Source organism: Pan troglodytes, chromosome 1 (genome assembly GCF_028858775.2).
Source record: "Pan troglodytes isolate AG18354 chromosome 1, NHGRI_mPanTro3-v2.0_pri, whole genome shotgun sequence".
Taxonomy (NCBI): Eukaryota; Metazoa; Chordata; class Mammalia; order Primates; family Hominidae; genus Pan; species Pan troglodytes.
The window spans coordinates 170,279,202-170,305,519 of record NC_072398.2 but is presented as its reverse complement, the minus strand read 5'-3'; the positions used below and the strand labels follow the sequence as shown (position 1 = coordinate 170,305,519).

Sequence of the window (26,318 nt, the reverse complement as noted above, 5' to 3'; positions counted from 1 at the left end):
TTATTTATGGTGATGTAGTGTATAGGCTTTGCTGTCAGTTAAATCTTTCAGTCCTCATGTCCCTATTACCCCTTGGCTACTGTCTCTATTACTCAGGAGCACAGCAGGAGACACAATTCATTCCCAGATGGTTCAAATGGGGAGACTTGAATAAAGCCTCTACTTAGAGAGGTGCAGGTGAAAAACCAAAAGACCAGCAACAGCTGGAAGGATTACTACCCCCTATGGCTAAATGGACAAATGAAGGAAAAGCTTCTACCAGAGCTCTGTGAAGACAAGCACCCTGAAGGAGAACAGGCTACCCGGAGGGATGCAGCTATTACCAGATGTGGGACACTGCTACACAGGAGACATCTCTCTCCTGCCCACCAATCTCCCATTGGTTGAACCCAATCAGAAGGCAACTAACAAGGGATTCCAATGATATAATTCACAAGATCCAATTCTCAAAGACACAAACTTTTAGGGTCCTTTGTTAGAGTAAAACTCCAGAAAAGGAGTTGTACAGCAAAATAAACCTTAGATCACAACCAAATTGGGGGACATCAGGGATTCTCTGGATGGGGGAGCTCCCAGGCCTCAGCAAATTGTCCTATTGGTTTGAGCAATAAAGATTGCTCAAGCTGGTTCCAAGCACCAAGAGGAGATTTGTCAAGGTCAGAGGCACCTCCATTCAGAATCCCTTCATCATTGCCAATTGTAAACAAAAAAACATCTAAGCCAAGTCTCAATCAATTTAGAAGGCTTATTTTGCCAAGGTTAAGGATGTGCCTGTGACACAACCTCAAGAGGTCCTGATGACATGTGCCCAAAGGGATTAGGGTACAGTTTGATTTTATACATTTTAGGGCGACATGAGGTGTCAATCAACACATGTAAGATGTGCATTGGTTTGGTCCAGAAAGACGGGACAACTTGAAGTGGGGGCATGCAGGTCATAGGTAGATTTAAAGATTTTCTTTATTATTATTCTTATTTCAATACTTTCTGGAGAACAGGTGGTGTTTGGTTACATGGATAAGTTCTTTAATGGTGATTTCTAGATTTAAAGATTTTCTGATTGGAAATTGATTGAAAGAGTCATTATCAAAGAATGTCTGGGTTACAATAACGGATTGTGGAGACCAAGGTTTTATAATGCAGATGAAGCTCCAGGTAACAGACTTCAGAGAGAATAGCCTGTAAATGTTTCTTATCTGACTTAAAGAATCTGTTCTATCAGTAATTCCAAAAGTACTGAGGGTATAATGAGGCATTTCAGGCTCCCCCTTCCCATCGCAGCCTAAACTACTTTTTTAGGTTAACTTTGGAATGCCCTTGGTCGAGAGGAGGGGTCCATTCAGATGGTTGGGGGTCTTAGCATTTTATTTTTGGTTTACACTTTCTTTTTTTTTTTTTGAGACAGTCTCACTCTGTCGCCCAGGCTGGAGTGCAGTGGTGCGATCTCAGCTCACCGCAAGCTCCGCCTCCCCGGTTTATGCCATTCTCCTGCCTCAGCCTCCTGAGTAGCTGTGACTACAGGTGCCCGCCACCACGCCCAGCTAATTTTTGTATTTTAGTAGAGACGGGGTTTCACCATGTTAGCCAGGATGGTCTCAATCTCCTGACCTCGTGATCCATCCTCCTCGGCCTCCCGAAGTACTAGGATTACAGGCTTGAGCCACCATGCCTGATGGGTTTACACTTTCTATATTGTGCTTTTCATTGTGCTCTTCATATCAGCATCACCAGTGGTTACAAGCAGGAGTCTGAGCCATATAGATCTGTGTTCAAATCTGCCACATATGATTTTAGGTAAATTGACTTAATCTCTCAGAACCTGTTTTCTCACCTGAAAAGGGGAGCCTATAAGAGCACCAATTTCATAGGATAATGTAAATATCAAAGCTGTAATACCTTTCAAGCACTTTCCAATGTGCATAATAAGCACTCTGTAAATAAGAATGTTGCTGCTTGACTTCTCACAGACCCACTTTTTACTGCTTACCCCCACCCCACAAACCTCCACACCGGAAATCCTTTTCCATGGAGATCTCACCTTCTCACATCTTTAACCTGTTTGATAATTCCACCTTTTTTTCTAACTGAAAACTTGATCTCTCTGGTAGACTTCTATTTCTTTTTTACTTAACTTCTCAGTAGCATTTATACTACTGCTTATTCCCTCCCTTTAAAAAGGCTTTCTTCCCTTGGCTTCTGTGTGGTTATCTCCCAGGTTTCAGGTTGCTTGGATAGACCATGTTAAAACTGAATTTATTTTATTTCCTGCAAAACATGCTCATTTCCTCTTACTTTAATTAATGACACCCTCATCATTCAATTGCATAACCTTCGATGTCTTACCTCTTTCTCATTCCTTACATTCAATAGGTCATAGGGCTTTGTATGCATTAAATCTCTAAAACATATCTAGAATCCATCTACTTTTCTCTATCCCTAATACCACTGTGTTTATGAAGCCATCTCCATTTCTTGCCAGCTTTATAGCAATAACTTCCTAAATGGTCTCAGTCCCTCTTATCTTGTATTTTTACCCATTCTTCACATCGTAATCGGAAAGGTGGTTCTAAAGAAAACATTTTCTCCTACCACTACCCTTATTTAAAACTCCCCAGTGACTCTCCATTACCCTTATTAGAAAGCCCAGTCTCATAATTGCTAGCAAGATCCTCTATGACCTAACCCCTGCTAATACTAGATACTCATCTAGGGACACCCCTTTATCTCACTCAACCCCAGTGATAACAAATGACTTGAAAATCCCCCAACACTTTAACTTTCTCTCTTCTCTGAGTGGTGTATATGCTAGCCAAGATCCTCCACCCCCAAACTTGGCTAATTCTCACTTTGCCCTTTGCACCTCATTTTAAATGCCATTTCCTCCAGTAACTTTTCCTGACCCTGAAAGCCCTCCTAGGTATACCAACATAGCCTTAAAGTGTTAATTCAATGAAGGCAGAAATCATACTGATCTTTGATTATATCTTTAAACATTGGTGCCTAGCACTGGGTACTTTTGAATGAGGGAAGATTCAGCAGTGCAAGATCATCCCTGTCTGATCTCCAATTTCCAAAAAGCTCACAGTAGTAACTCTAGAATTGTCTCCTAACTAGAGTTAAAATTTAGGGGGATCAAGCATGGTCTTGATCTTGAGCCAGTTATGCTTAAGATACAACTCACCATTTTTGATACATCAATTCACAAAGAAACTCTGGAACCCTGTTCATGTTCACAAAGCAGTAGAGGGTCAATCAATGTGAAATGAAATGGCACATACTTTCAAAGAGGCCTATGTAAGTGCAAAGTTGATTGTGATCTGCTTCTTGCATTTGTTTTTTCTGAGTGTTCTACAGCAGTTTCTCATCTTAGGAAAGTCCTTCAGGCTAGTTCACTGATGGATCTACTTAAGTGCGTAAGTTTTGCCACTAGACCAAATCATAAATGTCAATCTTTCTCTCTGTAACACAACTCTTTAGCCACAAAGCACATTACTGAATGTTTTGGTACACATACTACAAAAAAGTCATTCATTGTCCTTTGCTTTCTTTAGTTTTCACTGTTAACTCCTAGCTAAACTTCCTTATGTCATGAGAAGTAATTCTACTAAATAAAACCTGGTTATACATTAAGAAGACATCTTTTTAACAAGGAAAAATCTTCAGTTTCAGAGTTAAGCTTTAACAAGTTTTATAAACAAGAGACTTCAATGAACACATGCTGGGTAACAGATTTCTATAAATCTGTAAACTAACAGAGAAAAGATAGTTTATCTCTAAGGCACCACATAGCAGCACACAGAGAGATGAAGCCCTAATATAATCTAAAGAAAATGTGGCTATACACTAATTATTATCAATGATAAGTCATCAAAAGAATCCCTACTTTCTATTTCCAAATCCCAGGCTGTTTCCAATACATTGCACTGTCTTCCTTCAGATAATGAAAAAGAAATAATTGTGATTCCTATACTCACTAAGTTAACAACTGAACATGCTTGCAATTGTCAGATTATGTCAGATACTATATATAATGAATTTTGCAATACTAGGAATAGATACTGAAAGAATCAAGAAGAAATGGAGTTCAGAAAGCTTCCTGAAAAATTTCAAGAAAGTAAAATGGAGGGAAAAAGAAGAGGAAACCAAACATTAGAAATGCTTTATTAAGGCACTAGAGCCATGAGTATGTATACGTATTCATGGGAAAGGTCAGAAATATGTGTGGTGAAAAGCAGTAGGAAATAAAGTCAGACATGTAGAGATGGTCCGCATTTTGAAAAGGAAAAGATAACATTAAAAATCCACGTCCAACTCAATGTTCTGCTTTAAGAGAAAGCTGTCTTTAATTGAACTTAACTATCATCAGAATATGCTGCGTGGCTGCACACAAACCTTTGATGATTTTCAAAGCTTGGAATTAACTAAAATGACTTTATTTAGCATTTATTACCCACTTCTACAGGCACACCTAGTAGTAAGCACTTTGAATACATTTTCACAGAGGATCTACACAAGAACCCTATGTGGTAGGTACAAATGTACTTCCCTTTCCACAATGAAGAAACTCGGGCCAGAAACATTAAGACATATTTCCAAGTCAGAGTAGTTAAGCCAGGATTCAATGCAGGTCTTTCTCTATTCTAGAATCCACAACTTCAGCTTTCATAGAATTTACCCTCTTGTAACACTTTAAGGATGATACAGGATTGTGTTTCTTAAACTTAACACTTGGCCCTTCTCCCCTCTAGCATCCTAAGGAAGCTGTTCACATAAAGAAAAATTAGAGAAAAGAAACCAAGGAAGTGATTGTCCAATTCAGAGTTTCCTTAATATGCTGGGATGACACATATGCCTGAGGCTGATAGATGTAAAATGGGCTTCCCACTTCTTCTGACTCTATCTAAGATGGTCAAATTGCAAAGCAGAATCAATGTGACATGTCCATCATGATACTGAGAGAAAAGACCACGAGCCCACCTGTTTAGATCAGGTGCTGCGAGGACATGATGGAACAGCAAGAAGAGCTGAGTCCTTTGCCTTGAAGGAACTGTAATCCTGCCCACCAGAATTGTGGACACATCTGAGCAGAAAATCTTTCTCCCTTATCAACATAGAGGAATCCTGAAAGTGGGGGAAGGCAGTCTGAGGCACAACTTCACCTGAAGGCAAGATCAGAAACACGGGAGAAGAGGCAAGGAACCCCTGACTTCACCTCCCCCACCACACACACACAAACAATAAGTGTAAAACCGTACATTCAAATAGCTTCTGCAGTTCCCTAAGCATTGTAATATTTATTATTTCACTTGAACTTCACAACAGCCCCTGAGGACAAAACCAAGACACAAAGAGGTTAAGTGACTTTCCCAAAATCAGATATCTAGTAAATTACCCAGCCAGCCTCCCTAATAACCTCATCTTTCTGAAGTCACAAGGACAAATCTTATCTCACCACTGAGTGTAGGGAGTGAAAAGGTCAGGCAGAGAGGAGTGTCATGATTACAGTTCGGTTAGACCACTTAGACACATCCTTCCATTCCAGCGTTTCCCCTAAGTCCTATTTCAAAATCTTAGATTATTTCTAAAAAGAGGAAGAAAGGAGACATTATACAGGTCACATCTCTGAGTCCTATCTAAAATATAACTTAAAAAAATGAATTTATAAGTATTTCAATGGTTTTAGTCATTGAAATCAACTCTTAAGAATAATTATTCATGTGAAAAAACTATTTATTCATAGTTTCCAAGAATGTCTCTCTCAGAACAACTTTGTACAGTTTATGTAAATGGTACCCCTGTAATAACCTGCATAACCTCTATAGTCACATTTATCTCCCTAGTCATACCATAGTACCTCAATCCCTGCACAATCTTTGAGTCAGTGAACCACAGAGTAATATATTATCCATTAATTTATTTTAAAACAAATATTGAACACATACTATGTGCAAGCCCAATGCTAGGTTCTGGGAATGCAACAACAAACAAGACACATTTTCTGCCATCAAAACTTCATAGTTTGCCTGTGCTTTTGGTGTCAAGCCAAAAAAAAAAAATCATTGCCAAGACCAATGTTAATAAGCTCATTCTCTGTATTTTCTTTTGGGAGTTTCATAATTTCAGGTCTTACGTGTAAGTCTTTAATCCGTTTTGAGTTGATTTTTGTGTATAATGTAAGATAAGGGCCCAATTTTTTTTTTTTGCATGTGGATATTCAGTTTTCTGATCACCATTTATGGAAGAGACCATCCTTTTCCCATTATTTATTCTTGGTGCCCTTGTCAAAGATTAATTAATGGTATATGCATAGGCTTATTTCTGTTCCATTGGCCTATGTGTCTATTTTTAGCAAGTATTCTACTGTTTTGATTAACATACCTTGATAATATAGTTGGAAATCAGGAAATGTGATGCCTCTAGCTTTGTTTTTCTTTCTCAAGTTGGCTTTGGCTATTCAGAGTGTTTTGTGATTCCACATAAATTTTAGCATTGCTTTCTCTATTTCTGTACTAAATAAGTAGGACTACGCCAAACTAAAAAGGTTCTGCACGGCAAGTGAAACAGTCAAAAAAATTAAAAGGCAGGGAGTGGGGAGAGCAACATGGCTTAATAGAATCCTCCAGTGATCACCCCTCCCCCACAGGAGCACCAAATTGAATAACTATCCACGCAAGAAAGCACCTTCATAAGAACCAAAGATCAAATGAGCAATCACAGTACCTAGTTTTAACATCATATTAGGGAAAGAGGCACTGAAGAGGGTAAGAAAGACATTCTTGCACTGTAATCACCACCTTCGCCAATCCCCCAGCAGTGCTTGGAGAGAGAATCTGTATGCATGGGGGAGGGAAAGTGAAGTGACTGTGGGACTTTGCGTAGGAATTCAATGCTGCCCTGTCACAGCGGAACACAACACAGGGCAGTACTTGACCAGTGCCCTTGGAGGGAACAGCCAGACTAGCCCTAGCCAGAGGGAAATCCTCCATTGCAGCAGTAGGAATCTCAGTTCCAGCTAGCTCCACTACTTTGTTCAAGACCCCAGGGCTCCTCCGACTAAAGTGCCCTGGGGTCCTAAATGAATCTGAATGGCAAAACGGCCTTGGACAAGTCCTGGTGCTATGCTGGGCTTGGAGCCAGTGGACTTGGGGTGCACGTGAGACACCAGCTGTGGTGGCCAAGGGAGTGCTTGTATCACCCCTCCCCCAACTCCAAGCAGTGCTTCTCGGGGAGAGACTCTTTCCACTTGGGGAAAGGGAAGGGAAGAGTACAGAGGACTTGGTCATGAAAGTTGAGTACCAGCTCAGCCACAGTAAATAAAATGTCAAGCGGATTCATGAAGCCTCTGCATCCAGGCCCTAGCTCCTGGATGGCATTTGTATACTCATCCTGGGTCAGAAGGGAACCCACTGTCCTGAAGGGAAGGACCCAGTCTTGGTCCTGATTCCTGATTCCCCATCTGCTGACTAAAGATCTCTTCATCCTTGAATAATCATTCATGGTAGCCAGGCAGTAGCCACCACAAGCCTTGGGCAAGGCCCAATAATGTGCTGGCTTCAGATGTGAACCAGTCCAGTCCCAGCTGTGGTGGCCACAAGAGTGCTTTCACCACTCCTCCCCCATTTCCAAGCAGTCTTCTGCAAAGAGAGACTCCTTCTGTTTGGGGGAAAGTGAGGGAAAAAAATGAGACACTCTGCCTGGTAATCCAGGGAATTCTCCCAGATCTTACCCAAGCCAACCACAGCAGTACTTCTGCAAGTCTGTGAGAGTTGTGGCTTTGCTAGGATTGTGGCACTTCTGTGTGTAGACATGACTGTAGTGACCAAAGAGTTATAATAGATTATAACACTGAATTCCCTTTGAATACCTGAAACGCCTTCTCAAGAAGGATGGGTACAAACAAGCACAGAATGTGAAGATTAGAATGAATGCCTAACTCTTCAATGTCCAGACATTGAAAAACATCCACAAGCACCAAGAACGTCCAGGAAAACATGATCTCATCAAACAAACTAAATAAGGAACCAGTGACCAATCCCAAGTGACAAAAATATATGAACTTTCAGACAGAGAATTTAAAACAGCTGTTTTGAGGTAGCTCAATGAACTTCGAGATAATGTAGAAAAAGAGTTCAGAAACCTATCAGAGAAATTTAACAAAGAGATTAAAATTGTTTTAAATCAAAAAGAAATTCTGGAACTGAAAACAACTGACAAACTGAAAAACTGCATCAGAGTCTCTCAACAGCAGAATTGATCAAGTGGAAGAAATAATTAGTGAGCTTGAAGACAGTCTCTGTGAAAACACACAGTCAGAGAAGAAAAAAGAATAAAAAAGGATGAAGCACACCTTTGTGCTTGCATCGTAAGCACAAAGCACCTACCTATGAGATCTAGAAAACAGCTTCAAAAGGGCAGATCTAAGAGTTATTGGCCTTAAAGAAGAGGTAGAGCGAGAGATCAGGGTAGAAAGTTTATTCAAGGAAGTAATAACAGAGAACTTTCCAAACCTAGAGAAAGATAATCAACATTCAGCTATAAGAAGGTCAGTCATAGAACATCAAGTAGATTTAAGCAAAATAAGACTGCCTCAAGGTACTTAACTGAACTCCCAAAGATCAAAGATAAAGAAAGGATTCTAAAAGCATTCTAAAAGAGGAAAGAAACATGTAATATATAAAGAAGCTCCAACACATCTGGCAGCAGACTTCTCAGTGGCAACTTTACAGGCTAGGAGAGAGTTGCATGACATATTCAAATTGCTGAATGAAAAACTTTTATCCTAGAATATTATATCCACAAAAAATATTCTTCAAACATGAAGGAGAAAGAAAGACTTTCCCAGACAAACAAAAGCTAAGGGATTTCATCAACTCTAGAACTGTCTTACAGGAAATGTTAAAGGAAGTTCTTCAGTCTGAAAGAAAAGGACATTAATGGGCAATAAAAAATCATCTGAAGGTGGCCGGGCGCGGTGGCTCACGCCTGTAATCTCAGCACTTTGGGAGGCCGAGGCGGGTGGATCACAAGGTCAGGAGATTGAGACCATTCTGGCTAACATGGTGAAAACTGGTCTCTACTAAAAATACAAAAAAAAAAAAAAAAAAATTAGCTGGGCGTGGTGGTGGCACCTGTAGTCCCAGCAGTTCCAGCTACTAGGGAGGCTGAGGCAGGAGAATGGCGTGAATCCGGGAGGTGGAGCTTGCAGTGAGCAGAGATCGTGCCACTGCACTCCAGCCTGGGCGAGGCAGAGTGAGACTCCGTCTCAAAAAAAATAAATCATCTTAAGTTAAAAAACTCACTGGTAACAGGAAGTACACAGACAAATTCAGAATATGCTAACACTGTAATTGTGGTATGCTAACCACTCATATCCTGATTAGGAAGACTAAAAGACAACCCTATCAAAAATAATAACTACAACTTTTAAGAGATAGTATAAAAAGATACAAATAGAAACAACAAAAAGTTTAAAGTGAGGGGATGGGGTCAAAGTGTAGAAGTTTTTAAATAGTTTCCTCTTTCCTTGTTTTTATGATCAGAGTTAAGTTTTCCTCAGTTTAAAATAATTTGTTATAACATATTATTTGCAAGTCTCATGGTAATCTCAAAGCAAAAAGCCTACAGCAGATAAACAAAAAATAAAAAGCAAGAAATTAAAACATACTAACAGAGAAATACACTTTTACCCAAAGAAAGATGAAAGGAAAGAGAAAGGAAGGAAGAAAGGAAAGAAGGAAGGGAAGGGAAGGAAAGGGGAGGGGAGGGGAGAGGAGAGGAGGACAATCAGAAAAAAAAACAAAATGGTAGTAATAAATTCTTGCCTATCAATAATAAAATTGAATGTAAATGGGCTAAACTCTTTAATCAAAAGACAAAGAGTGGCTAAATGGATTAAAAAAATAAGACCCAACTGTATGCTACCTACAAGAAATTCATTTTACCTATAAAAACACACACAGACTGAAAATAAAGTAATGGGAAAAGATATTCCATGTGAATGGAAACCAAAAAAGAGCAGAAGTAACTACACTTATATCAAATAAAATGGACTTCAAGACAAAAAGTATGAAAAGAGACAGAAAACATTATTACATAATAATAAAAGGGTCAATTCAGAAAGAGGATATAACAATTGTTAGTATATGTGTACCCAACACTGGAGCACCCAGATATATAAAGCAAATATTATGAGAGTTAAGGAAAGAGATAGGCCCCAATACAATAATAGTTGGGGACCTCAATATCCTCCCTTCAGCATTGGACAAATATCATCCAAATAGAAAATCAACAAAGAAACATCAGACTTAATCTGTGCTATAGACCCAATGGACGTAATAGATATTTTCAGAATATCCAACATCTGCAGAACACATATTCTTCTGCTCAGCACACTGATCACTTTCAAGCACAGACCATATGTTAGGCCACAAAACAAGTCTTAAATTAAAAAAAATAAAAGAAATAATATCAAGTGTCTTCTGTGACTACAATGGAACAAAACTGGAAATCAATAACAAGAGGAATTTTGGAAACTATACAAACACATGGAAATTAAACAACATGCTCCTGAATGACCAGTGGGCCAATGAAGAAATTAAGAAGGAAACAGAAAATGTATTAAAACAAATGATAATGGAAACACAACATACCAAAACCAATAGGATATAATGAAAGCAGCACTAAGAGGGAAATTTATAGCTATAAGTGCCTATGCCAAAAAAGAAGAAAAGCTTCAAATAAATAACCTAAGGATACATCTTAGAGAACTAGAAAAACAAGAGCAAACCAAACCCAAAATTCGTAGAAGAAAAGACATAATAAAATCAGAGAGAGATAAATGTGATTAACCTCCCCAAAAATACAAAAGATCAATGAAATGAAAAGTTGTTTTTTAAAAAAGATAAACAAAATTGACAAACCTTTAGCCAGACTAAGAGAAAAAGAGAAGATTTAAATAAATAAAATCAGGGGTGAAAAAGGAGACAACTGATATCACAGAAATTCAGAGGATCATTAGAGACTACTATGAACAACTATATGCCAATAAATTGGAAAACCTAGAAGAAACACATAAATTCCTAGACACATATCACCTACCAAGATTTAACCATGAAGAAATCCAAAACATAAATGCCCAGTAACAGGTAACAAGATAGACACTATAATAAAAAATCTCTCATCAAAGTAAAGCTCAGGACCCAATGACTTCACTACTGAAATCTACCAAACATTTAAAGAACTAATCCAATTCTATTCAAACTATATCAAAAAATTGAGGAGGAGAGAATACTCCCAAATTCACTTGAAGAGGCAAGTATTACCCTGATAGCAAAATCAGACAGACACAACAACAACCAAAAAACTCCAAGTCAATATCTCTGATTAACTTAGATGCAAAAATCCTTAACAAAGTACTAGCAAACTCAATTCAAAAACACATTGAAATGATTATTCAGCATGATGAAGTGAAATTATTTCAGGGTGTAAGGATGGTTTAACATATGCAAATTAACCAATGTGATACCTTGATATTTCATAGGAACAGAATGAAGAGCAAAAATCATATGATCATTTTAGTTGATGATGAAAAAGCATTCAACAAAATTCAACATTCCTCTATGAGGAATAAAACAAAAACTGGATATAGAAGGAACATACCTCAACATGAAAACAACTGTATACAACAGACTCACAGCTAGTATCCTACTGAATGGGGAAAAACTGAAAGCCTTTCCTCTAAGACCCGAAACAAGACAAGGATGCCCATTTTGACCACTGTTATTCAATATAGTACTGGAAGTCCTAGCTAGAGCTATTAGACAAGAAAAATTTAAAAAGGGCATACAAATTGGAATGGAAGAAGTCAAATTATCCTTGTTTGCAGACAATATAATCTTATATTTATAGAAACCTAAAGATTCTATCAAAAATCTATTAGAACTGGTAAATAAATTCATTAAAGTTGCAGGGTACAAAATCAGCATACAAAAATCAGTAGCATTACTATATGCCAGCAGCAAACAATTTGAAAAAGAAATCATGAAATAATCCCATTTACAATAGCTAAATAGCTACAAATAAAATAAAATATCTAGGAACTAACTTGACCAAAGAAGTGAAAGATATTGATAATGAAAACTATAAAACATTGATGCAAGAAATTTAAGAGGACACAAAAACATGAAAAGATATTCTATTTACATGGATTAGAAGAATCAATATTGTTAAAATGTTCATACTATTCAAAGCAATCTATGGGTTAGATGCAATTCCTGTCAAAATACCAATGACATTCCTCACAGAAATAGAAAAAAAAATCCTAAGATTTATGTGGAACCACAAAAGACCTAGAACAGCCAAAGCTAACCTTAGCAAAAAGAACAAAACTGGAGGAATTACATTACCTGACTTCAAATTATATTACAAAGCCATGGCAACCAAAATAGTATGGTACTGGCATAAAAGCAGACACATAGATCAATGGAACAGAATAGAGAACCCAGAAATAAATCCACACATCTACAATGAACTCATTTTCAACAAAGGTACCAAGAAACTATAATACATTGGGAAAAGTAGTCTCTTCAATAAATGGTGCTGAGAAAGCTGGATATCCATACGCAGAAGAATGAAACTTGACCCCTATCTCTCGCACATACAAAAATAAAATCAAAATGGATTAAAGACTTACATCGAAAACTACTGAAATAAAATATCAGGGAAACTCTCTAGGACTTGGAGTGGGCAAAATCATCTTGAGTAATACCCCACAGGCACAGGCAACCAAAAAATGTGGACAAATGGGGTCACATCAAGTTAAAAAGCTTCTGCACAGCAAAGGAAACAATCAACAAAATGAAGAGAAAACCCATGGTATGTGAGAAAATATTTGCAAACTACTCATCTGACAAGGGATTAATAACCAGAATATACAAGGAGCTCAAATAACTCAATAGGAAAAAAATCAAATAATCTGATTTTAAAATAGGCAAAAAATCTGAATAGACATTTTACAAAAGAAGAGTTTCAAATGGTTAACAGGTATACGAAAAAGGCTCAACATCATTAATAACCAGAAAAATGCAAATCAAAACCACAGTGAAATATCATCTCACCCCAGTTAAAATGGCTTTTACCCAAAAGTCAGGCAATAATGAATGCTGGAGAGCATATGAGGGCAACCCTTGTACACGGTTGGTGGGAATGCAAATTAGGGCAACCACTATGAAGAACAGTATGGAGGTTCCTCAAAAACTAACAATAGAACTACCACATGATCCAGCAGTCCCACTGCTAGGTATCTATCCAAAAGAATGGAAATCATTGTGTTGAAAAATTATCTGCACTTTCTTCTTTATTGCCGCATTACTCACAATAGGCAAGACTTGGAATTAATGTAAGTGTCCAGCAACAGATAAATGGATTAAAACAATGTGGTACATATACACAATGGAATATTATTTAGCAATAAAAAGAATGAAATCCTGTCATTTGCAACAACATGGATGGAACTGGAAGACATTAAGTGAAATAAGCCAGGCAGAGAAAGACAAATTTCGCATGTCCTCACTTATATATGGAAGCTAAAAAATAAAATAATTGGATTCATGGCGATAGAGAGTATAATGATGGTTACCAGAGGCAGGGAAGGGTACCAGGGAAGGGTGGAAAAGTGGGGATAGTCAATGGGTACAAAAATATAGTTAGATGGTATGAATAAGTTAATATTTGATAACACAAAGGGTAACTATAGTCAATAATTTCTTGTCTATTTCAAAATAACTAGAAGCATGGAATTGTAATGTTTCTAACACAAAGAAATGAATGATACATGCTTGAGGTGATGGATACCCCAATTACCCTGATGTGATTATTATAAATTGCATGCCTATATCAAAACACATGTACACCATAAATATATATACCTATTAAGTACCCATAGTAACTAAAAACAGTTTTTAAAAAAAATGAAGGGGCAACCTACAGAATGGGAGAAAACATTTGCAAACCATATATCTGATAAAAAGTTAATACCGAAAATATATAAGGAACTCATACAAATCATAATAAAAACACAAATAACCCAATTTCAAAATAGGGAAAGGACTTCAAGAGACATTTTTCCAAAGAAGAAATACATATAATGCATATTGACCAATAGATGATGGCCAATATATATCAATGCAAATGGCCAATAGATATAAGAAAAGGTACTCAACATCGCTAATCATCAGGGAAATGCAAATCAAAACCATGTTGAGATATTACCTCACATCTGTTAGGATGTCTCTTATCAATAAGAGTTGTCAAGGGTGTGAAGAAAAGGGAACATTTGTACACTGTGGATAAAAATGTAAATTAGTACAGCCATTATGAAAAACAATATGGAGGTTCCTCAATAAATTAAAAATCAAATTACCGTATGATCCAGTATTTCCACTTCTGGATATTTATCCAAATGAATCAAAAATCAGTACCTTGAAGAAAGATCTGCACTCCCATGTTCATTGCAGCATTATTTACAATAGTCAAAGTATAGAAACAACCTTAGTATCTTATGCATTAATTCATTCAATCCTCACGTCAGCCATATGAAGTACTATAAGTTCTATTATTAAACCCATTTTACAGATGAGAATACAGGGGCACAGGGCAGATAAGCAACTTAACAGACCCAGAGCACCTTCATGGTGGTCCTTGGCTCTGAAATAAGAATTGAGATTCTAGAGCCCACAGAATGTAATCACTTCCTCTCCGGGAGCAAACACCAGGCACTATGTGAACAAAATAGGAGGGAATAGGATCCATCCCGAGTGTCAGAGAATTGCACACATTTCCTGTCTGGGTTACATATTTCAGTCTCTGTTCATGCTAATACAAAAGTAAATACTCAGATCTGACCTTCAGTGCCTCCCCAAAAAACATCAAAGTTTGAAGCTGTGCATCAAAACAATACAGTCCATTTTGTGTCAGCCTGCAATATTATTAGCCAGTCAGGTTTAGGGAAGCCGACAAAGAAGAAGATGTCAGGAATACTATATGTAATATAAATATAATGAAGTGCAGTTGTCAAACTTTCTTAACTAAGAAAGCATATACTTTCTTAGTTAAAAAGAAGAGCATTTCATTGGGGAAATTTCTCACAAAGCCAAGGTTTCAGCTGAAGGAAAGAGGCAAGAGTAAACATCAGAAGCCCAAGCAAAGGTGTACAGAGGCAGAGGATGAATGTTTAATCTGTGTCTGGTAGTCTGCAAAGAACACGTGCAATCTGAAGAGATTCTAGGGGAAATTGCCAACATAAACAAGCTCTCAATGGAGGTATACATGTTATAAATTTAGAAAGCATCAGCCAGCACTCTCTTGAGTGTGGCTGCCCTTTGGTTTGCCCAAGCAGGGTACTCAAAATCCCCAGAAAGAACCCACTCTCTAGTAAGCACCCAATAGGAGCCTGGTGCTACCCCAGGTGCTTTAAGCCTCGCAGTAACATTAGGAGGGAAAGACTTTTATCTCTTTCTACAATTGAGCAAATGAGTCTCAGAAATATGCCCAGAGTCAGGCTTGTAAGCATGTAGTCAGAATTTGAATCCACACCTGACTGCCACTGAAGTCCTTTCCACTCTCACTTGCTAACCCTCTGAGTATTTTTAGGACTCTCATCAGACAGCAGACATCACAAAACCTTTAGGTTGGCATTCACAAACTCCATGAGGGCAGGGACTACACCAGTCTTGTTAATCATTTAATACCAGCTACCATTGACAGGACTTATATTGGATGCTCAATTATTTTTTTGAACTTTTAATATACTTTATTTTCTAGAATCATTTTAGGTTCATCCAACAAAATTGAGTGGAAAGTGCAGAGAGTTCTTATGTATCCCCTTCCCCAACAAGTGCATAGCCTCTCCCACTATCAATATACCATATCAGAAAGGCACATTTGTTCCAATCAATGAACCTACACTAACACATCATCATCCAAAGACCATAGCTTACATTAGGGTTCACTCTTGGTGTTGTATATTCTATGGGTTTGGACAAATGTATAATGACATGTCGCCACCTTTATAGTATCAGAGTATTTTCACTGCCCTGAAAATCCTCTCTGCTCTGCAGATTCATCCCTCCCTCCCCACAACCCCTAGCAACTACTGATCCTTTTACTGTCTTCATAGTTTTGGCTTTTCCAGACTGCCATATATTTGGAATCATACAGTAAGTAGTTTTTTCAGACTGGGCTACTTTCATTTAATAGTATGCATTTAAGGTTCCTTCATGTCTTTTCATGGCTTGATAGGTCATTTCCTTTTAGTGCTGAATAATATCCCATTGTCAAGATGTACCACAGTTTATTTATTCATTCACCCACTGAACGACAACTTTGTTCCTTCCAAGTCTTGGCAATATGAATAAAACTGCCATAAACATCCACATGCAGGTTTTTGTGTGGACATAAGTTTTCATCTCCTTTGGATAAATACCAAGGAATACAATTGCTGGAACATATGATGAGAGTCTCTTTAGTTTTGTAAGAAATTGCCAAGCTGTCTTCCAAAGTGGCTCTACCATTTTGCATTGAATAAGAGTTCCTGTTGCTCCACATCCTTGATAGCATTTGGTTTGTCAGTGTTTTGGATTTTCATCATTCTAAATGGTGTGTAATCAATAAATATTTATTCAATAAATTAATTTTTTAATCATAAATTAAAATGAAATAAAAATTGAAATCATTAAGAACGTACAATTATAAAATCTATTATTTGCATTGTCACTTTTTAAAGACTGGAGGTAAAGGGAGACCTTCCATATTCAAGCTCTAACCTATCACTTTAATGTCACCATTCACCATGCCACTGGGCAAACTGTTCAGTCTGCTCCAAGCAGTAAATCTGCTGAGTGGAGACAGGGGGGTTGGCGGGAAGGGAGAAGAGAGGAGGCGGATGATAAGAATGTACTTTGGGATCTTAGTTTAAAATCCCTCTTGTTGCTACATTTTATTCTTCTCTAGCCACTGTATTCTGCTGCCTACATTTGAGCTCCAAATATAGTCACATCTCTTTTATTATTATAATTAATTGCTATGAAGTCTGCTACCATTATTACAAGGAAAAACAGTAGTTCCATATTAACACATTTCTACTTAAAAGCCAATATTAAAATATGTTAAATCTATAGTAATTTAAACTGGTACACATATAAATAGAACAATGCCAAATTATGAAATAAACCCAAATGCATGAGGAATTTATTATGATAAGTGGCATTTCAGTTGGGAAAAAAAATGGATTCATGGATAAACAGAGTTACTGTTGACAGATTCAATTTGGGAAAAAAATAGGGATCACTACTTCATACCTTACACCAAAATGAATTATAGAATTATCGAAACTATTAATAATTTAAAAGGAAACTATAAAAAGACTAGAAGAAAACAATGTGATTTATTTAAACAATCTATGAGTAGGGAAGGGCTTTCAAAGAATAACACAAAACCCTAAAACTAAATAAGTTGATGCGTGACCACATAAAAATAAACATTTAAAAAATAAAACATTTTAGCCATTCATAAATGGCCTAAAAATAGTCCAAAGACAAAATATTTGAAAGATATGTTTGTAATTCATATCACATCAGAGGGATAATTTTCCTAATACATAAATTGTGCTTAGAAACCAGTGAGAGAAAATATCACTAACCAATTTGAAAAAAGTTAAGTTATATGTACATAGTCTACAGAAAAATACAAATGGGTCTTTAAAATAAGAAATGATGTTAGGTCTCACTCATAATGGAAAATATACTGAGATGCCACTTTGCTTTTAAAAACTGGCAATGGGGCCGGGCGCGGTAGCTCATCACGCCTGTAATCCCAGTACTTTGGGAGGCCGAGGCGGGCGGATCACGAGGTCAGGAGATCGAGACCATCCTGGCTAACACAGTGAAACCCCGTCTCTACTAAAAATACAAAAATCTAGCCAGGCACGGTGGCGGGCCCCTGTAGTCCCAGCTACTCGGAGCTTGCAGTGAGCCGAGATCGCGCGCCACTGCACTGCAGCCTGAGCGACAGAACCAGACTCCGTCTCAAAAAAAAAAAAAATCAAAAACAAAAAACTGGCAATGATCCAAAGTTTGAAAACATACTCAGATGGCAAAGGTGTGGGAAAAAGGCATTCTTGTATATTGTTGATAGTACTTTGCTACAAGTGCTAAATGAAACACCTATCAAAATTATACAGGTACATAGCCTATGACCTACCAATTCCAATTTCTTGTATTCCGTCAACAGATATACTTGCACGTGTGCTTGTGCATGATTTCTCACAAGTCCCATCTACATCAGGAGGGAGTGGTTAAATAAAGCATGGTGTATTCTTTGTCATAAAAGAGGAGGACAAAGTTCTGTATGTCCTTTATCCTTATGAGGTACAATCATCAAGATATAATTTTCTATTAAAAAGTACATAGCTTTGATTGAAACAGAAACACAATAGCACATAATATAGGACTCCTCTTACATGGCATTCAAGACCAGGAGAAACTAAAAGATAGTGATAAAAGTGAGAATAGCAATTATCTCTGGAGAGAATAGGAAGAGGCACAAGGTAGACATGGGGGTGCAGGAAATATATATCTTAATCCAGGTGGTGATCACATGGGTATATACTTGAGCAAAACGTCATCACACCATACACAAATTCTGCACTTTACACGGCCTTTTTCTTATAAAACAAATCCACAAGCAAGACACTGTACTTTACATATAATATTCTATACTTTGTGCAAAAAAGAGAAAAAATATATGTCTGTATATGTATTTGCTTATACGTGCATAGAATATCTCTAGAAGGCTACACAAGAAACTGATCACATCACAGGAGGGATTCTGGGTGACTAGGGGCAGGGGTGAGTGGGAGACTCCTTACCAGATATCTTTTGCTACTTTTGCATTTTAGACCATATGAATATATTACCTTATTGCAAAACATGCAATGAATAAAAAAACACACCACCTAGAATTGTCCGAGACTTCTGGGGCTTACTCAGTCCTGATTACAAATGCCAGCCCCAGAGGAAATTGGAGGGTCTAAAGTCAGCTCTCTGCTAATGTTGCCTCTCATGCCACTATTGAAGGCTGGGCCTGTAAGATCTGACAGATACTGGTCCACCACCAGCCCAATAAATTACATATATAAAATATGTCAGATAGTTATAGGCACAAGAAAAAAATAAAATACAGAGGTAAAGTATTAAGCAGGGGAGTGAGTGGGAGAATAAGGGAGTCCTGGCTATTCTAGGTGGGCGGTTTATGGAAGGCCTTGCTGATGAGGTATCATCTGACATCTGAATGTAGCAAGGAGACAAGCATTGTGAATATCTGGAGATAGAGCAGTTGAGGCAGAGAAGACAGCAGATGTAAAAGCCCTGAGGTCAGAGTATGCCTGCCATGGCTGAGAAACAGCTAGGATGCCAGTGTGGGTGAAGTAGAGAGAACCAAGTAGAGAACAGGAGAGATAAGGAGTGAGAGGTAAGCAGAGGCTAAGATCACAAAGGGCCTTGGAAGCCACATAAAGACTTAGATATTTACTCTGGGCAAGATGGGAAACCAGTGGAATATTTCAGCAGGGAGAATCAAGAGATTATTTTTTGGACCTAGTTAATGGAGATACTAGGTGGGATATACAAGTCTGGGCGTTAGGAAAGAGATACAGGCTGGAGATATGAACCTAGAAGTCATCAGATTTCTCTTCCCTCCAAATGAATTACTCTTTGGGGTCATTGGGTTTTTGGGGGGCCCTTTCTTGCCAGCACATCTTGCTCCAATCCAATCCACTCAGCGAGGTTCCTTAACTTCACATCATAGGAAGTAGATGTTTGGATATCTATTTCTCTATCTCTGAAGGCAAACTCCTCTATCACCACCACTCCATATGTCAAAGACTAAGGAGCACAGCCTTTGAAAAATCACACACATGTGCCCAATGTACACAAATCCAGCTACACTCTTCTTCTAGAATCATAGATGCATATTTACTTGGTTTTTTTATTTCCTTAACCAGGAGGGCCCACTTAACTAAATCTCCTCTGAACTAAAAAGGGCTCCTTTGTCCACTGAAACATAGCTTTACAGACATGTTAATGTCACTTAAAGTTTTTATTTATGCCTTACTAAGGCTTTCATGACATTTCTATAAGTTTTCACCAACTTTTGTAAGTCTTTTGAACATTTTTCCATCATTGTCTATTTCTCCTTAACTAACATCTAAATTATCCATTTGCTCCTCTTTAAAACATATATGCCATCCAACCTTTATGGAAATGAAATCAAGGCACAAGGCTTGTTTATCAGCTGAATGACTATGAGAAAGTCACTTCATTTCTGTAAGCCTAAGTCTCCTTATTTGATACTTCATTATTGTCTTTAAGATGTGAGTGACTTATATTTTTGTTTATACGTTTCTATAGTTTTTTACCTAAATTGATGATAATGCCTCTGTGTCTCCACCAAAATCTCATGTCGAATTGTAATTCCCAGTGTTGGAGGAGGGGCTTGGCGGGAGGTGACTGAATCATGGGGGCAGACTTCCCCCTTGCTGTTCTTGTGATAGAGTTCCTCCAAGATCTGTTTGTTTAAGTGTGTATTAACCCCCCTGCTCTCTCTCTCTCTCTCTCTCTGCTGTCATCCATGTGAAGATGTGCTTGCTTCCTCTTCACCTTCCACCATAATTGTTAGCTTCCTGAGGCCTCCCCAGCCATGCCTCCTGTACAGCCTGCAGAAACTATGAGTCAGTTAAACCTCTTTTCTTCATAAATTACCCAGTCTCAGGTAGATCTTTATAGCAGTGTGAGAATGAACTAATACAGAAAATTGGTACTAAAGAAGTGGAGCATTACTATAAAGACACCTGAAAATGTGGAAGTGACTTCGGAACTGGGCAGAGGTTGAAACACTCTGAAGGGCTCAGAAGAAAACAGGAAGAAGGGAGAAAGTTTGGAACTTCCTAGAGACTGTTGTTGAATGGTTGTAACCAAAATGCTGATAGTGATATGGACAGTGAAGTCCAGGCTGAGGATGTCTCAGATGGAGATGAAGAACTTATTGGAAACTGAAGTAAAGGGCACTCTTGTTATGCTTTAGCAAAGAGACTGGTGGCATTGTGCCCCTGCTGTAGAGATCTGTGGAATTTGAACTTGAGAGAGACAATTTAGGGTGTCTGGCAGAAGAAATTTCTAAGCAGCTAAGTGTTCAACATGTGGCATGACTGCTTCTAAAAGCCTATGTTCATTTGCATTAACAAAGAAATGACCTGAAACTGTAACTTATATTTAAAAGGGAAGCAGAGCATAAATTTTGGAAAACTTGCAGCCTGACCATGTAGTAGAAAAGAAAAATCATTTTTCTGGAGTGGAATTCAAGCCTGCTGCATAAATGTGGATAAGTACAGAGAAACCAAATGTTAATAATCAAGACAATGGGGAAAATGCCTCCCAGGCATTTCAGATACCTTCACAGCAGCTCCTCCCATCACAGGCCCGAAGGCCTGGGAGGGGAAAAATGGTTTTGTGGGCTGGGCCCAGGTCCCCACTGCCCTGCACAACCTCAGAACATTGTTCCCTGCATCCCAGCTGGTCCAGCTCCAGCCATGGCTAAAAAAGCCCCAGATACATCTCAGGCCACTGCTCCAGAGGGTGCAAGCCAGAAGCTGCCAAGGTTTCCACTTGGTGTTAAGCCTATGGGTGCACAGAGGGCAAGAGTTGAGGCTTGGGAGCCTCTGCTAGATTTCAGAGGATGTATGGAAATGCCTGGATGTCCAGGCAGAAGTTGACCTGAACTGCAGGGGTGGAGCCCTCATAGAGAGCCTCTTCTAGGGCAGCATGGAAAGGAAATATGGGGTTGGAGGCCCCACAAAGGGTCCCAACTGGGGCACTGCCTAGGGGAGCTGTGAGAAGAGGGCCATCATCCTCCAGGACCCCAAATAGTAGCTCCACCAACAGTTTGCACCATGCACCTGGAAAAGCCACAGGCACTCAATGCCAGCCTGTGAAACCAGCTTAGGGTGCTGTACCCTGCCAAGTCACAGGGATGGAGCTGCCCAAGGCCTTAGGAGTTCACCCTTTGCATCAGTGTGGCCTAGATGTGAGACATGGAGTCAAAGGAGATTGTTTGGAGCTTTAAGATTTAATGACTGCTCTGCTAGGTTTTAAACTTGCATAGGGCCTATAGCCCCTTTGTTTTGGCTGATTTCTCCCTTTTGTAACAGGACCATTTACCCAATGCCAATACACCCATTGTATCTTTGAAGTAACTAACTTGTTTTTTGTTTTACGGGCTCATAGGCAGAAGGGACTTGCCTTGTCTCAGATGAGACTTTGGACTTTGTCTTTTCAGTTAATACTGGAATGAGTTAAAACTTTGGGGGACTCTTGGGAAGGCATGATTGTCTTTTGAAATGTGAGAACATGAGATTTGGGAGGTGCCAGGGGTGGAATACTATGGTTTGGCTCTGTGTCCCCAACCAAATCTCATGTCAAATTGTAATTCCCAGTGTTGGAGGAGGGACCTGGTGGGAGGCGATTGAATCATGGGGGTAGACTTCCCCCTTGTTGTTCTTGTGATAGAGTTCTCCCAAGAGAAGTCTCCTGTTGGCTAAGTGGAGACTTCCTTCGTTCCCCTTCACCTTCCACAATGATTGTAAGTTTCCTGAAGCCTCCCTAACCATGCCTTCTGTACAGCCTGCAGAACTATGAGTTAATTAAACCTCTTTTCTTTATAAATTACCCAGTCTCAGGCAGTTTTTTAGAGCAATGTGAGAACAAACTGATCCAATGATACTTACCTAGTGATAACTGATTAATAAGAGGCTTTTTATGTTCTTTGCAAGGAAAGAAGGAAACATTGGCAAGTGAAGGGAAGCATGAAGGGAACACAGTAGCATGCACATAGTAGAAATAATATATGTATTATTGTTGTTATTATTACTATTAACCTGAATTGTCCATTCATTTTTTAACAGATACCAATATTTTATAAGACATTGTCCTTGTTTCCATCAAGTAACAATATTTGTAAAATATTTACATTGAGTAATAGTAAAATATTAAAAACTTTTCTAAAGCTCATCAATAAATATTTTATTCAACTTTTAAGTTCAGGGGTACATGCGCAAGTTTGTTTTACAGGTAAACTTGTCTTGTGGGGGTTTGTAATACAGACAATTTCATCACCCAGGTATTAAGTCTAGTACCCATTATTTTTCCTGATCTTCTCTCTCCTCTCACCCTCCATCCTCCAGTAGGCCCCAGTATGTGTTGTTCCCCTCTATATGTCCATGTGTTCTCATCATTTAGCTCCCACTTATAAGTGAGAACATGAAGTATCTGGTTTTCTGTTCCTGCATTAGTTTGCTAAGGATAATGGCCTCCAGCTCCATCCATGTTCCTGCAAAGGACATGATCTCATTCTTTTTATGGCTGCATACTATTTCATGATGTATATGTACTACATTTTCTTTATCCAGTCTATCATCGATGGACACTTAGGCTGATTCCATGTCTTTGTTGCTGTGTATAGTGCTGCAATAAACATATACATGCATGTGTCTTTATAATAGAATTTATATTCCTTTGGATCTGTACTCAGTAATGAGATTGCTGGATTGAATGGTAGTTCTGTCTTTAGGTCTTTGAGGAATCATCACCCTGTCTTCCACAATGGTTAAACTAATTTATGCTGCCACAAACAGTGTGTAAGCATTCCTTTTTCTCTACAATCACTTCAGCATCTGTTATTTTTTGACATTTTAGTAATAGCTCTTCTGACTGGTGTGAGATGGTATCTCACTGCAGTTTTGATTTGCATTTCTCTAATGATCAGTGATGTTGAGCTTTTTTTCATGTGATTGTTAGCCATATGCTTGTCTTCTTTTGAGAAGTGTTTGTTATTTTTTTGCCCACTTTTAAATTTTTTTCTTGTAAATTTCTTTAAGTTCCTTATAGATGCTGGATATTAGACCTTTGTATGATGCATAGTTTGCAAAAATTTTCTCCCATTCTATAGGTTATCTGTTTACTCTGTTCATAGTTTCCTTTACTGTGCAGAAGCTCTTTAGTTTACTTAGATACCATTTGTCAATTTTTGCTTTTGTTGCAATTGCTTTTGCTGTCTTCATCATGAAATCTTTTCCTGTTCCTATGTCCAAAATGTTATTGCCTAGGTTGTCCTTCAGAGTTTTTTATAGTTTTGAGTTTTACATTTAAGTTTTTAATCCATCTTGAGTTTATTTTTGTATATGGTATAAGGAAGGGGTCCAGTTTCAATCTTCTGCATATGGCTAGTCAGTTATCCTATCACCATTTATTGAATAGGCAATCCTTTGGTTTTTGTCAAGTTTGTTTCTGTCATTGATTGTTTTTGTCAAGTTTGTCAAAGATCAGATAGTTGTAGGTGGGCACCCTTATTTCTGAGTTCTTTATTGTGTTTAATTGGCATATGTGTCTGTTTTTGTACCAGTACCATGCCATTTTGGTTACTGTAGCCCTGTAGTATAGTTTGAAGTCAGGTAGTATGATGCCTCCAGCTTTGTTCTTTTTGCTTAGGATTGCCTTGGCTACTTGGGTTCTTTTTGTTGTTGTTCCATATGAATTTTAAAATAGATTTTTCTAGTTCTGTGAAGAATGTCAATGGTAGTTTAACAGGAATACCATTTAATCTATACATTGCTTTGGGCAGTATGGCCATCTTAATGATATTGATTATTCCTATTCATGAGCATGGAATGTTTTTCCATTTGTTTGTGTCATCTCTGTTTTCTTTGAGCAATGTTTTGTAGTTCTCCTTGTGGAGATCATTCTCCTTCCTGGTTACCTGTATCCCTAGGTATTTTGTTCTTTTTATGGCAATTGTGAATGGAATTGTGTTCCTGATTTGGTTCTTGACTTGACTGTTGTTAGTGTATTGGAATGTTAGTAATTTTTGCACATTGATTTTCTATCCTGAGACTTCCCTGAAGTTGTTCATCAGCTGAAGGAGCTTTTGGGCTGAGACTACAGGGTTTTTTAGATATAAGATCATGTCATTTGCAAACAGAGATAGTTTGACTTCCTCTCTTCCTACTTGGGTGTCCTTTATTTCTTTCTCTTGCCTGATTTCCCTGGCTAAATTAACTAGCTATGTGACCTTGAAAATATGCTCAACCTCTCTGAGACTCTGATTGCTAATCTGTGAAATATAGACAACAATAATTCTATTCATGAGATTGTTAAAAGTAATATTTAAATGTTGGGAGGATAAGCACTTAGTGCTGTACTAGATCTGATACGTTGACACTACACAAAACACTTAGTAAACTTAGATAATAATTCTCCACATTTACAACAGGAAGGTCAGCTGGAGCAGGGCAGATAAAGAATCCAGAGAAAAACTGAATACCAGTTAAGGGCAAACCAAGAATTCAGGTACAGAAGACAAAGGAGTTCCCAGTTTTCAAAAGTTAAGCAGAGGAAGGTAGATATAATGGAGATTCTCACTTAAAGCAGCAGTATTTTGTCCAGATCAAGTTAAAATCAAGCATGTATTGAGTTGTTCATAGCAGAGAGGAGATGGAACATAGTGATCAAGAGACTGGGTTTTATAGAAAGTCTTGGGTTTTAGTCCTGATTCTGGAATATACCAGTTATGTAACCTCAGTTCCCCAACACTCAATTCCTCATCCATAAGCAAAAAAATAAAAGTCCTAAGATTTGATCACCAAAGTTCCAACTTGGACCCCCAGTGAACATCAAGCTCATTGTGGCATCAAGACAGGTGTCATGAGAGTCAGGCTACCATGGAGAGACATACTCAGGCCCCGGACACAGACCTGTATTGACTCCTAGATTAGATATGTACCATGCAATTTAGAACAAGTTTCTTAATCTTTCTGAGCCAGAGCTTCCTCAACTATATATTGGAGATAATAATAATTTCTAAGTAAGATAGGATAAGCAAAACACCATTACAATGACCGGCGCATACTATGTGTTCAAAAAGTCATGATCACTGTTGCTTATGCTTGCTCTTTCCAGGCACTATGCTACATGTTGGAGTTATAACAGTGAACAAGAGTACATTTCATTCCATCTTTCAGATATTTAAAGACAGGTGCCATGTCCATATCCACTCTGGTCTCTTCTTCAGTTCCTTAGCTATTCCCCCATGACAAGATGTCCCAACATGACCCTCTCTTTCCTGGCCATTGTTAGACAAGCTCTGTTTTGTAAATAACCCTTTGGAATATGGCACCCAGAGTGGAGATGATATCCAGCCACGATGTGATCAACCTG

General features: G+C 38.2%; 1 protein-coding gene across 6 annotated transcripts in view; it reads right to left on the bottom strand.

The window, feature by feature from the left end:
* Positions 1-26,318, bottom strand: part of LOC107966870 (uncharacterized) — a 212,585-nt gene that overhangs the window by 43,848 nt on the left and 142,419 nt on the right. The window lies entirely within an intron of this gene.